The sequence below is a fragment of the Sarcophilus harrisii genome, chromosome 2, assembly GCF_902635505.1.
Source record: "Sarcophilus harrisii chromosome 2, mSarHar1.11, whole genome shotgun sequence".
Lineage (NCBI taxonomy): Eukaryota > Metazoa > Chordata > Mammalia > Dasyuromorphia > Dasyuridae > Sarcophilus > Sarcophilus harrisii.
The window spans coordinates 34,754,210-34,768,159 of record NC_045427.1 but is presented as its reverse complement, the minus strand read 5'-3'; positions in this window follow the sequence as shown (position 1 = coordinate 34,768,159).

Sequence of the window (13,950 nt, the reverse complement as noted above, 5' to 3'; positions counted from 1 at the left end):
CTGGAAAAAGAGCAAAGGTATAGGACAATGGGACAACCAGATCACATGAAGAGGTGCAAAAGACCTATTACAATTGGGGGAAAGAAGAGGGGGATGAGCATTGTCTAAAGCTTGATCTCAGCTTGGTTCTAAGGGGGAATCATTTAATCATTCAGTTGAATATAGAAATTTACCCAACCCTATAAAGAAGTAGGAGGAGAAAGGAAAATAAAAGGGAGAGGCAGGATAGAAGGGAGGGCAGAAACACTAGGAGAAAAAGTTAAGTGAAGGGGGAAAGAGTTGACAGATAAAAAGGAAGGGGGTGGAGTAGGTTAAAAAGTTAAGAGAAAGGGGAGAAGTGACAGGAGATAAAGTAATAAGTAGGTGGGTAAAAAAAACAAAAATACTAAAGGACAGGGTGGGAGGGGAGAAAATAGGATATGGGGAAATAAAGAGCTGCTAATCATAACTATGAATGTGAATAGGATGAACTCTCCAGCAAAATGGAAGCAAACAGCAGAGTGCATTAAAAAACGGGATCCTACTGTATGTTGTTTACAATAAACATCTGACAGAGAAACAGATACAGATTAAAGGTAAAAGACTGCAACAGAATTTATTTTTCTTCAGCTGAAATTAAAAAAGCAGGGATAGCACTTCTGATCTCAGATGAAGCAAAAATAAAAATAGATTTTACTAAAAGAGATAAGGAAGCAATGCAATATCTGATAAAGGTTACTGTAAACAATGAGGTAATATTAAATATTTCTTATTTCCTGATTTGTACCCCTTTCCCTCAAAAAGGACTTAAGCATATATCCCATTTACAACAAAACTTAAGTGGTGGATGTAGAGGGCAGAACTTTGGAGAAGTATACTTGAAAGAAGCTGTTAACTCAGTGGAATTGATGAGATGATGGTTTTCTAGTTTACATATACTTAGTACTTAGCATGGTGATGTAATAGTTCTACAATTGATGTAATTGCAATAGGATATTTAAACTGGGGATAAAGTCAGACTCAAGTCAGACTGACAGACTGTGGAGCAGACTGGTTCAGACTGGGAGACTGAAGGACACAATAAAGACTTTGGACTTTATTTCTGACTATTCTCAAAGTGAGTATTCTGCTGAGACCAAGACTGGTCCCAAGACCCTCCAGAAAGCTAGCCCAAACAATTCAGATCACCACTTGTATTTTTATTTGTTCGTTTCTGACTGTTAATGATATTATTTGGAGTTTTCTTTGCAAAAATATTAGCCATATTTTCTCCAACTTTTTTAAAAATTGAGAAAAATGAGGCAAACTAGTTTAAGTGACTTGCCTAAGGTCACACAGTTGGTATCTGAGCTAGATTTGAACCCATGAAGATGATTTCAAGCCCAGTGCTTTACCCATTGTAACACCTTGCTGCCCAAAACATGTGTAGTGCGAAGAGCAATCTGAGCCACTGATTTCTATCCAACAATAAACTTTTCATCTTGCAACTAATATTCGGAAATGAGTGAATTCTTTCACTCCTAAAACCTGCGGCCGATTTAAAGGGGATTCTTAACAGCTCTCTTATAGCCACTAATCTAGACCATTCCAACATCATCATCAGGACTTCTGCAAAGAACTGAGTTTTTAATTGCCAATTTTATAAGGAGGTCTTTGGTTGCAAGGTAGGCCTGCACCCCCTCCCTGTAAAGCTGGTGGGTGCAGTTGAATTGAATAGAAGATCTTTAATTGAATAGGGTTGGAATTCTTTTACTGAGGACTGAACCAACCTTACCTAGATAACTGAATGAAGCTGTTTGTCTTGTTTCCCTCAGGCGGGGTCCCTCACTGAGGCAGAATTGAAGGAGATTTTCTTCTTCAAGGGGTTTTAGAGTTTCAGGGTCCCTTCTTCACCCTCATCATGGATCAGTAGAGTCTAAGGCGATGCCTTGGATTTTCTCTTAAATAATTGGAAAATAACTGAATAAAACAGTACAAAGATATGCTATTAACTTGTTGTGAGTCTGTTTCATAAAATCTGGGATGATATTAACTGATTAATTTTCATGAGGACATGAGCATTATAAAGACAAACACCAATTCCCAGCTGTGTCTGTAGTGAAACTGAGAAGGTTGTCAACTATCTCCTGACAAAAAGATCGTGTATCCAGAAAGAGTCCGTTATTTTTATCCACTGCTTAGATTTGATGTAATAGGACTCTGTGTCCCTCTGATATTTTGGGGGGTGTTCCTGAGCTACAAAAACCCTAAATCTCAATCCCTTCCAGCCTCTGAGAGCATCCCCATCCTCTTACTGGTCTCCCATGGGAACCTCCCACCTCTAATTGATCTGTGAATCACTTTGATTTGGGAAACAATCACCACTCTTATTGATTTGGAAATTAGCCCCTAAGTGATCCCTAACCCCATCCATAGAAGGCTAAAAAAAAAAAAAAAAAAAAAATCAAGACTATCCCAAACTTTGCTGTCTTCCTAATCAGGAACTGGCCCACTGAGAGAGCTGCTCAGTGAAAATAAACCCATTTTTCCAGAGGTTGCAGACTGGGACTTTGAATTCTTAACCAAAACCTGCAAAAGTGGCCTGTGGACCCCCATTACTGTTAGAGTATCTCATCACTCAACAGATTCATGCAATTATGTGTTATGGCAAATTTTTTTATTTCTCAAATTTTAATTCAGGACTGAGATGAGCAAGCATAATTTTTTTAAAGTAGAACATCGAGTTATTTTTTAAATAAACACCCGCTTAAAAAGAACAGAAGAATAGAATAGTAGTACAGTTGACCAAAAAAAAAAAAAAAAAAAAAAACAGGATGGAATTATTCATGCTTCTTTTGCAAGCTGTGTGAAGTGAAGATGGATAGTTTTTCAGAGAATCTACTTTTTATGTTCTTCAAGTATGGAAGTGATTTATTATTTGAGTAAAGCATAAAAAAAAAAAAAAAAAAAAAAAAAAAAAACTTAAAAAACACACAGATACCTATCTGACTCCAGTAATGCAGAATGTGCAAAATTGTAAAGACCCCAGTGGGAGTTGATATTAGCAAGTGAATAAAACTGAAGTTTTTCCCTCATGTTTATTTCTGAGGAAATAGGAAGCAAGGAAAAGTGAGAAAAAAGGGCATTCCAGTCTATAGGATAGTAAGAGAAACGGTCAGAGCATCAGAAGCCTCATGATGAGATACAGGCAGAGGGACATTGTCACTAGCTCATGGGGTACTTGGGAAGAAGTAAAATTTAAAGAAATTGGAGAGGGAGGACATGGTCAAGTTAGAATTGACTGTCAAGGCCCATCAGAGGATTTTCTATATTAGGTTCTGGAGGTAATAGAGAGTGACAGACTTTCTTGAGCAGGAGGGTAATATTTTATAACCTGCACTCTCCAATGATCCATTTAACAGCTGAGTGCAGCATTGGCTGAAGTGGGGAGAGAGCTGGTGCATAGAAACTGATCAAATAAAAATGGCAAGAGTCCAATTGTGAGCAAAAGAGGAGCACCTGACAGAAGGTGGTGACTTTCTGAGTGGAGCAAAGGAGATGTTGGATTTCAGTAAGAAAAAGGCACCTGAAGAGCCATTTTGCTTTTTTGGCCTCAGTTTCCCCACGTACAAACTGCAAGGAGGAGACCAATAATCTTTTTTTCTCTTTGTAGTTCTTCAGAAGAAGATAGAACAATACAGAAGAGAAGAATAAACACCTCCCCTCCAACAACTCAAGGGATGCATCCTCCTCAGGATACCTTGTGGACCAAAAGTCTCTGAATTCTTTCCATCTTCAGTTCATTTCACCTGGGCCATTATCTGTATTTAAATTCTTTTTGTTTCCAAGCCTTAGCTGAGACTGCTTTTGGATAGAGCATAGATCTTGCTCGTTCCTATGTACATCTGGGACACACAGATGTCTAAGTTGAAAAGGGAAAAGAGAGCAAGCTGGATTACCTTCAGGAAGTTACAGAGCTCCTTGGATGACCCCCAAGCTTCCTGGGAAAGCAATGGCCTGTGTTTTTAATACTGGTCACTCTATTCCTGACAAATGTAGAAACTGCATCAGACCATATCCTGATAGGGAAATCCAGAACTCAGTCCTTTGTCCAGCCTAGCTTGGCAAAGGGAGACCGTCTGGGAGGTCTGGGGACATGGGGAACAAATTAGGCTAAGAGTATGAATGCTGCATGCAGACACAATAGGACACAGGGAGAGGCTGTGCATCAGGGCAAGAGAAGGTAGTATGTCAGCGGGAGAAGGAATGCAACAGTCTCTAAAAAAAATTTAAAATTAATGTCACACAGAGCACAATTTAGAGGCCCACAGTAGATGGAACAGGCTCTGATGAATAATGTTTCTCAATACTGAAGAACAGGATTAAAAGATGTCCTTAGTGATTATGTGAAGAGAAGGGAAAACAGGCTGGTCCTGTGACAAACCCCAGAGATAACAAGTGGACAGCCAGAATGTTTCACTAGAGGCCTGGAGATAACAGGGAAAAGTGAGAGAAACCTCCATTGCATCAGGTGGACATGGCCAGGAATCACACAGGATGGACAGATATTGTGATTGCTGATGCTGGTGGGAACTTCTGAATCTATGGTATTCATCCATTGCAGCATTCTCCACTTCGCGTTTCTGTAAGTATTTGTTCAATTAGAATAATGGGGATTCCCTGCCCTTCTCTCCATCCCTTTTCATCTTATGTGACTCCTATCTCATTATCCCTAACACAGTTCAATTAAATGTCTCCATTTTCTAACATGGTGCAGGGAGACTTTCCAGGTTTCACAGCCAAACTACAATAAAGTCAGCACAACAGCTCTGAAGACTTTCAGTTTGGTAATCGGGCTAATACTTCTTTCCCAACCTTTTCTTCTGGGCTTCCCAAACACTGAACGATTCATGCATCAACCTTTTCATCTATGTGTACATCCCTTTATAGTGTACTGCCGAGGTAAGTGGACTCATCCACAGTATTCCACATTTCTCCCATTGTTGTACCTAATGGTTCCAAGGATGGATGGTGTGGTGCTGGTTGAACCAGAGCCTCTGTTTTCTTAGTATATTCAGGCCAAACTTGGACACGCAACAGAGAAATGATCCATATTCTATTGCGTCTCAGCCTGAGATGTCCCACTGAGTGCATATAGAAGAACTGCAGCAACACAAAGGAAACCTGAGATATAGAAATGCCAGAGATCACTCATTCTCAGCTAAGCTATGAAGGAAACTAGGTTTACAAGAATTGTAAAATAAAGAGCAGGACATGGCAGAGTTGGGGGAGGGGCCATCCCATGGTGACCTGCAGAGATGGCAGGGAGAGCATCACATGTGAGCCACTGCAAGGTCAGAGAATTCCATCTGTCCGTGGCCGTGCGGGGCTGAGGAGCTTGGCTGAATTTGAGTTTACTGGACAGGGAGGGAGAGTCACACAGATACCTTTCACATAGAGATGCCCTCAGACCTTTGGGCAGTTTGTGAGCAGTTGTTGCTCTTCCCAGACAAAAAGTCCTTTATCCAGCTGGAAATCAGCAGCTTCATTCTGCAGCCCTGCAGGTTCTCCTTCCACACTCTCTGCTCAGCCAGGCTTCAGGTTCTCCATAGAGCCCCAGAACAGAGAAGGAAAGACTTCTCCCAGCAGACTAGGAATGGGTGAATGTGACCCCATCTGTCCTGTGTTTGCACCAAAGGCTCTGTCCCTTCCTTCACATTTGCTGAGGGAAACTTCCTTAAGGGGTCATTGATGCTTCTCCCCTGGCATTTCCAGACATGCCCCTTTTCTGTAGAGAGAGACCAGGACTGAGTTCTGAGGTGTCCCTGTGTTCTCAGCACTTCCCACTTATTTCTCCTTGAGCAGGGCTTCCAGTAACTAAACCAGCTGTAATTTCTTTTCTGCAGAGACATGAAGCCTGGTGGCTATCAAGGGAGCAGACCCCAGATGCATTTCTGAGGGTGAGTAATAACCAGGCGGGCAGGGGGTACAATCCCCCGAGAGCCAGCCCTGGACTGAAGGAGCCTCAGGGTTCTGAGTTTCAATCTGACCTCAGACACTTCCCAGCAGGGAGACCCTGGACTCATCTGTGACATGATGTGGAGAAGGAAATGGCAGACTCCTCTGAGATATGAATCTCTGCCCAGAAATCCCTCAGAGGGGCTTACAAAGGGTCACATGCAGCTGAAAACCCCTGACCCAAAAAACTAAGCAGAGACTCACTGGCAGCTTGAGCTTGGCTGGGTCATTAGAGTGAGTTACCTTGGAATGTTGGGCCTGGAGCTCTCTTTCAAGGTCCATAGGCCTGAGGAGAAGAGCTGTGGTTGTCCATCCTCCACTCCTCCTGTAACCTCACCTTCCATGTCAAGAAATGGTTTTCTAGTAAATCTGCCCTTGTATTTCTCTCTAGTCTCAGAAAAAGCTGTAATTCTTCTTGATCATGCTTAGCCTTCCACCCATATGCTACATTCTATTCTTTATTTCTATGACTGTTTTCTCTTCTTAAATCCTTACAGTATTATTTCCCTTTGATGAGTCCTTTGTGAGAAAAGAACTTTCAGGTTTAATTAAATCTGACCTCTATTTAAAAAATCAGACCACTGCTCCAACTTCTTGTCTGTTTTATCTTCCTTCCAATTGGTCTCATTCTTTTCAGTGACATTTCCTATAAAGATGCTCTCTACCCCTTCCATCCTCTTCCTACTTTCCCTTCCCCCACTTTGAATTGATGCTGTCAGCCATTTCACTGATTCATGGAAAATTGTCTTTAAGTCATTGCTAACTTTAATAATAACTAGAACTAATATACTAGGAGCAGATTTAGGCGTGCTTTACCAACGTTTGAGATGTATGGTGTTTGTATCATTCCCATTTTAGAATAAGGCCTGGGGAAAGGCATAAGTGCCCATGGTGACCTCATAAGTGTCACAACTGCTACTCATACTCTGACTTTCTATCTTGACAAATATAGGGATTTTCTTAGTACAGGGAAACATAGGACATGAAAACAGGCTCTAAGGCTCTAAAGCATATGTGTTACCAAGTATAAAGCGCACCAACTTCCCATGTAGCAAACCTGGGTTCAGAGCCTGCCTCTAACTAAGTGTGACATTGAGAAATTCACTTCATTTCTTAGTGGTCCTTTTCTATTGAGGACTTGAGTCCTGTCGAAAACTTTGTGACCCTAGTTCATGTTTTCTTGGTGGAGATCCTGGAACTGATGTTGAAGCAGATTGAAATCAAAATGCAAACTTCGAATGTAATGAAATTGAGAAAACTTTCTTGCACTTCACAAACTTATGAAACATGAGATAATTCCTACTGGAGAGAAATCTAAATGTAAAGAATGTGAGAAAGCTTTCAATCAGCAGGAACACTCAATAGATCCAGTAGAACCCACACTGGACAGGAACTGTTTTCAGTGCTATTTATTTTACATGAAAATAGCTTTATGAGTTCCAGCAGCAATAACAGATTAGGCAGTTACCCAGGATTTAGCAGTGTCTCTGGGATCAAAGGGCCTGGAATATCATATTCCAGAAGGCAAAGGACCTGGGGTTACAACCAAGAATTAACTACCCAGACAGACTGAGCATCTTCATTCAGGGGAGATGATGGAGTTTCAATGAAGTAAGGGACTTTCAATCATTTCATATTAGTCATATTGCAAAAGGAAATACACAACAAAAAAGAAAAATAAAGAACGTGAAGGAAGTATGCTTCCAGCTGACCCATGGTTTCATTAGATCTCTCTCAAAGGGGAACTTCATCATGAGTCCTTTGAAGGTCCTTATATTTACCAGACGAAGTCAAGTCTTTCACAGTTGGCCATTGCTACATTACTGCTATTACTCTGTACAATGCTCTGGTTCTGCTCTATTTCCCATGATTCCCCACAATATAATGATTAAAAATAATGGTCCTTTTCTCAGTATTCAAGTTTGTTAAATATTCATCTTTTACTTATTCAATAATTTTCAACTTAACCATAAATCATTAAAACCAAGGAAATCTATTTCACAATGTTTAACATTTTATAGATGAAAATTCAAATTTTATTATCCACAACAAACACCACCTGATTGTTCCATGTTTCTTTTCTTTTTTCTTTTCCACAAAATCATTGCCATATTCTTTGGCTTTCATTTAATTTTTGTCAAATTCCATTCTGTTTCTGTAATCTTCCTTATATATTGCTTTATATTGCTTCATATAAATCTTTCCATTTGCATTTTTCATTCCAAGTCTACTGGAATACTCTTGAATCACAGCATTGCTCAAAGGAGCTAAGTATATCACAGTGACTATAACTAGAAGCTAACACATGTTTATTTTTTTTTTTATTCATTTGTTCATTCATTTATTTATTTATTTATTATAGTAACTTTTTATTGACATAACCCATGCCAGGATAATTTTTTTACAGCATTATCCCTTGCACTCACATCTGTTCTGATTTTTCCCTCCCACCCTCCAACCCCTCCCCTAGATGGCAAGCAGTCCTATATATGTTGAATACCACATGTTTATTTCTAAGGAAATGTGGGGAGCTAAGCACTAATCTACAGGTGATAAGGCCACATTCCAAAAGACTGCCCTAACCTTGAACAGGAATCTCTTAATCACATCATGGAGTTACCAAAGACCACCTTAAACTTGAATAGGCAGATATACATTTCCTAATCACATCCTGGAGCTTCCTAAGTGACCAAAGACATCTGATCAGCTCATCCTTGGGTGGAAACCCAATCCTTTGTCTAGGACCCCCATCTCCTGTATTAAGTTCGCATAACCCTGCTGCTATATATATCTGTACTATTGCACTAATTAAATGAGGCTTGATCAGATGTTTTTTTTTTTTTATTTAATAGCCTTTTATTTACAGGATATATACATGGGTAACTTTACAGCATTAACAATTGCCAAACCTCTTGTTCCAATTTTTCACCTCTTACCCCCCCCCACCCCCTCCCCTAGATGGCAGGATGACCAGTAGATGTTAAATATATTAAAATATAAATTAGATACACAATAAGTATACCTGACCAAAACGTTATTTTGCTGTACAAAAAGAATCAGACTCTGAAATATTGTACAATTAGCTTGTGAAGGAAATCAAAAATGCAGGTGTGCATAAATATAGGGATTGGGAATTCAATGTAATGGTTTTAGTCATCTCCCAGAGTTCTTTTTCTGGGCGTAGCTGGTTCAGTTCATTACTGCTCCATTAGAAATGATTTGGTTAATCTCGTTGCTGAGGATGGCCTGATCCATCAGAACTGGTCATCATATAGTATTGTTGTTGAAGTATATAATTGATCAGATGGTTTTGTCTTGCCTCCATTCTTCTGTGTGTCCCCTCTCTCTTGCCCTTACCTCTTTTCTTCCAGGGTCCACTCACTGTGCCTCGCGGGCCGAGGCAAAGAAATAAGAAGGAAATGAAACCAGGAAGGAAAAGTGAGGAAGAAGAGGTTTCCAATCACAGAGGACAGCCAGGGAAAGGGCACAAAGTCAGGAGTGTCATTTATAATGATAAACAGCCAGAAGGCTAGCATCACTAGTTTGTGCAATACTTGGAAGTGATTGGGTGCAGCTTCTAGGGGAAATATAGCTGTAATCCTGAGGCCCCCAGACCTTGAAAGGATTGTTGTTCTAACAGTGTTGATGATCTTTAGGAATACTATAGTATAGTCCTAGAAATTTTGCTGACTGTCAGACGACAATCTATTGATCAGTGACAACCAAGTTCCTGAGACAATAGAGAATAGATCACTCCTCAAACCTACCTGTAAGCCATAAAATTAACATATCAGTAACATGAAGAACCAGATCTTTTCCTACAAATTTGTCTTCTTGCTCCTGGTTCTTTGCTAAATCTTTTTGGAACTTAGCCCACTTCAGTTGGATTCAATTAGTGTTACAATCACACTAAACTTTGCCCTTGACTTGGAGATGGGAAATTCTTTTGAGATACCTCACAACATCAATCTGCAATCTCAGCCTTTTGAGGTCTCTTTTGAACCTCAACAGAAGGAAGTTAAAATTTAAAGAAATTGGAAAGGGAGTAAACAAGGGGCGGAAAGCCAATAAGAGAATTTTATATTCAATTCTGAAGATGATAAAGAGTGACTGGAATTTCTCAAATGGAGGTCACATAGTCAGACCTGCACTCTGATGATCCATTGAACAGCTAAGTGGGAAGAGAACTGGTACATAGAAACCAACCAAACAGCCATAACAAGAGTCCAGCTTGAGATAAGGAGCACCTGACAGATGGTGACAGCATTGTAAGCGGAGAAAAGGAGATGGACTTGAATAAGAAAAAGGCATCTGAATAACCATTTTGCTCCTTTTGGCCTCAATTGCGCCCTCTATAAAATGCAAGGGGGAAACCAGCAATCCCGTTTTTATTTTTGTAGTTTTTTAAAAGATATAAAAACCATATAGAAGAGAATAAGCATCTGCCCTTCAACAACCCAAGGGACACATTCTCATAATACCTTGTAAACCAAAGGATCTCCAAAGTTCCCTCCGTCTCTTTCCTTCCTCCTTCCTCTCCCTCCTTTGTTCCCTCTCTTGCTTTCTTCTTTCTATCCTTATTTTCCAAAATCATACACTTGGATGTGGTTGTTCCACCAAAAAGAATATAAATTTCTTGAATGTGAGTTCTGGAAAACCAGGATATGATAAAAGCCTATTCAGGATCAAATTGAGCTACTTGACTGTGCCTTAAATCCAAATCACACTGGCTTAGGGAGTGGCCAATATTAAATCTCAGCCCAAGTGGGTCAAGATTCATTTTAACGGCTCAGAGAGAGTTTAAATTGTAATTGTTTTTTTTTTTCTTGCCAGAAATCATGAAGGTCTCCCTCCCCCCTTCCAAATTGTTTTGAGATTAGATCTCCCTATTTCACCAGGTTGGAAGTACAAGTTAGATCCGGTTCTTGATTAGCATGGAAACTTTGACGTCCTCCTTTTCTGACCTGAGCCAGGTGACAAGTCTTTAGGCAGCCTCCTGGTTGCAGAGACCAGGGCTGATTCTGGGGCCAGACTTGGATTGGACACCAGATTTGGTATTCGTCTTCCTACAGCTCCAACCTCTGCGTTCCAACAATCCACCAGCCTCAACCTCCCCATTAGCAGGAATTCCGGGCTATCACGCATGGCCTTTCTGCCAGGTTTACTGCTGCTATTCCTCTCATCATCTGTCCTCCCCCATCTATTGATTTCTCTTTCTATCAGTATCTGCTGATGAACTTCTCCTGGTTCCTGAGGAACCAGCTTTTTATGGTCCACCACTGTTGCCCACCACAATTTATTCAGTCATTCCCAACTCATTTCTTTAAGACTTATGTTTTTACAGGGACACTAATACATTGTTGGTGGAACTGTGAATACATCCAACCATTCTGGAGAGCAATTTGGAACTATGCTCAAAAAGTTATCAAACTGTGCATACCCTTTGATCCAGCAGTGTTTCTACTGGGCTTATATCCCAAAGAGATCATAAAGAAGGGAAAGGGACCTGTATGTGCACGAATGTTTGTGGCAGCCCTGTTTGTAGTGGCTAGAAACTGGAAACTGAGTGGATGCCCATCAGTTGGAGAATGGCTGAATAAATTGTGGTATATGAATATTATATGAATATAATATTATATGAATATAATAAAGCCTTTGCTTTGACTTTCTTGAACACTAATGCAGTCAGTTCTAATTTATGGTATATTGCATAATTTTCTATATTTTTTTCTCACAAAACACGTAGTTTTTTACCCACATGATTTATTCATCCGTCTTTAAATTGCTTTGGTACATGGTGTTACATATGCATTTAAATTCATTTTCTTCCTTGTGATTATTTGCTTTTTTTTCCCCAAAAAGTACTCATTAAATAATGAAATAATTGTTGTTTTTCCTCATTTTTCCTTTTTTTTTTTTTTTTGCTGAGGCAATTGGGGTTAAGTGACTTGCCCAGGGTCACACAGTTAGGAAGTGTTAAGTGTCTGAGGGCAAATTTGAACTCAGGTCCTCCTCACTTCAGGGTTGGTACTCTATCTAGCTGCCCCCATTTTTCTCATTTTTCAATTTCAACAGATTCATCATATGTTACTCTTTTATTTTGTTAATAATTTATCATGAACTTCATCTTAAATGAAAATAAATTAATAGGTATAATTTTAAATGATTTATGTTTGGATATATCAACTCAAATGGATGAAAATATCCTATAATAAATGACAGCTACTCCTTCCATGCCCCCTTTGATTATTTTTCCTCTTATTGATGTATATACTTTTGCTTTTTCAGAAGCTTCTCTCTTCTTTGGGATTTATGTTCTTCATTTTTCATTGCTTCATTTTGATCATTTCAGATTTCTTGATGCTTCTCATTCTTTTCAACATGAATAGAAAATAAATTAGTTCCCCCCCAATTTTTGCCTAACATCTTCCAATTCTTCATCAAAAAACAATTTCTTATTAAAGTCATTTGTAGTTTTGTGAAAAAATGTTCTAAACCACTATTGATCAGACAAATGCAGATTAATACAATTCTGATGTACCATCTCACACTTATTATATTGGCTAAGATAACAGGAAAAAATAATGATAAATGTTGGAGGGGAAGTGGGAAAACATCTAAAGCATCATTGGTGGAGTTAGGAACTGACCCAGCCATTCTAGACAGCAATTTGCAACTGTGCCAAAAGGGTTAGCAAACTGTGCATACCCTTTGACCCAGCAGTATTACTACTGGGTACCTATCCTAAAGAGAATATTAAAGAGGGAAAAGGAACTACATTTGCAAAAATATCTGTAGCAGTCCTTTTTGGTTGGTAAAGATTTGGAAAGTAAGTAATTGGCCATTAGTTGGGGAGTAGCTGAATAAATAATGATATATGAATGTAAGAGAACATTATAATTCTATGAGAAATGATGAAAAAGTTTATTTTAGAATAGTCTGCAAAGACTTACATGAAGGGTTGCTGAGTGAAGTAAACAAAACTAGGGGAATATTAAACACAGCAACAGCAAGTGATCAAATATGACAGACAGCTCTCTTCAGCAATTCAGTGATTCAAGGCAATTCTAATAAACTTTAGATGGAAATTGCAGTTATATGTAGAGAGAAAATTATGGAGACTGAATGTGTATCAAAGCATACTATTTTCACCTTTTCTTTTTTTTTCCTAATCATGATTTTTTCCTTTTGTTCTGTTTTTTCCTCTCCCAACATGACTCATATGGAAATGTATTCAAAACAAATGTACATGTCTAATATAAGTAAATTAAATCTAACCAAATTAAAATAAAAAGGTATTTTTTTTCATTAACCAGGAAGGTTGTCATAAATATATTTTAGCACATAGCTTTTCCTTTTTAATCTCTTTTCAATAATTCACAGTGATAAAGTCCTGAATGATGGACTAGGTGAGCAGAGAGAAACTGAAGTATTGATAAAATTGTTCCCTAGGGGTGGCAGGAAGAAGGTTCTGATAGAGACCATTTTAACTCAGTGCTCCCACCTTATGTAGAAGTAATCCTGGCAGAAATTCAAGTTATATCGAGTGCCTGAGGCTGTTTTCCCTACAAATCAGCTTTTAATGGCCCATGGCTTTGACACTGAACTCCTTGGGTCAGGCTGTCAGGATACTCTGCCTCCTGATGTCTTTCCCCTTACCACTTGCCCATGCCAAATGGGCACTCTTCTCAAATCCCACTTCTCTTTTAAGGGTATAAATCCCTTTTAGGATTCAGCCTGACAACTAAAGGCTTGCTCCAACCTCATGGGGTTTCCTTTTGCCCTGTGTGAGTTCTCCATTACACAATCTTTTTGGCAAACGTACATTTGTCATTCAAATAATGTTCAGCCTAACAGAGCTGTGCTCTCTGCAGTAGAGTCTGAATGCTCGACAGTTTAGTTCCAAAAAGCATGCTCTCTATCATGCCAGGTAATCTTCAGAACCTTCCTGAGACAATACAATTGCTGGCAGGG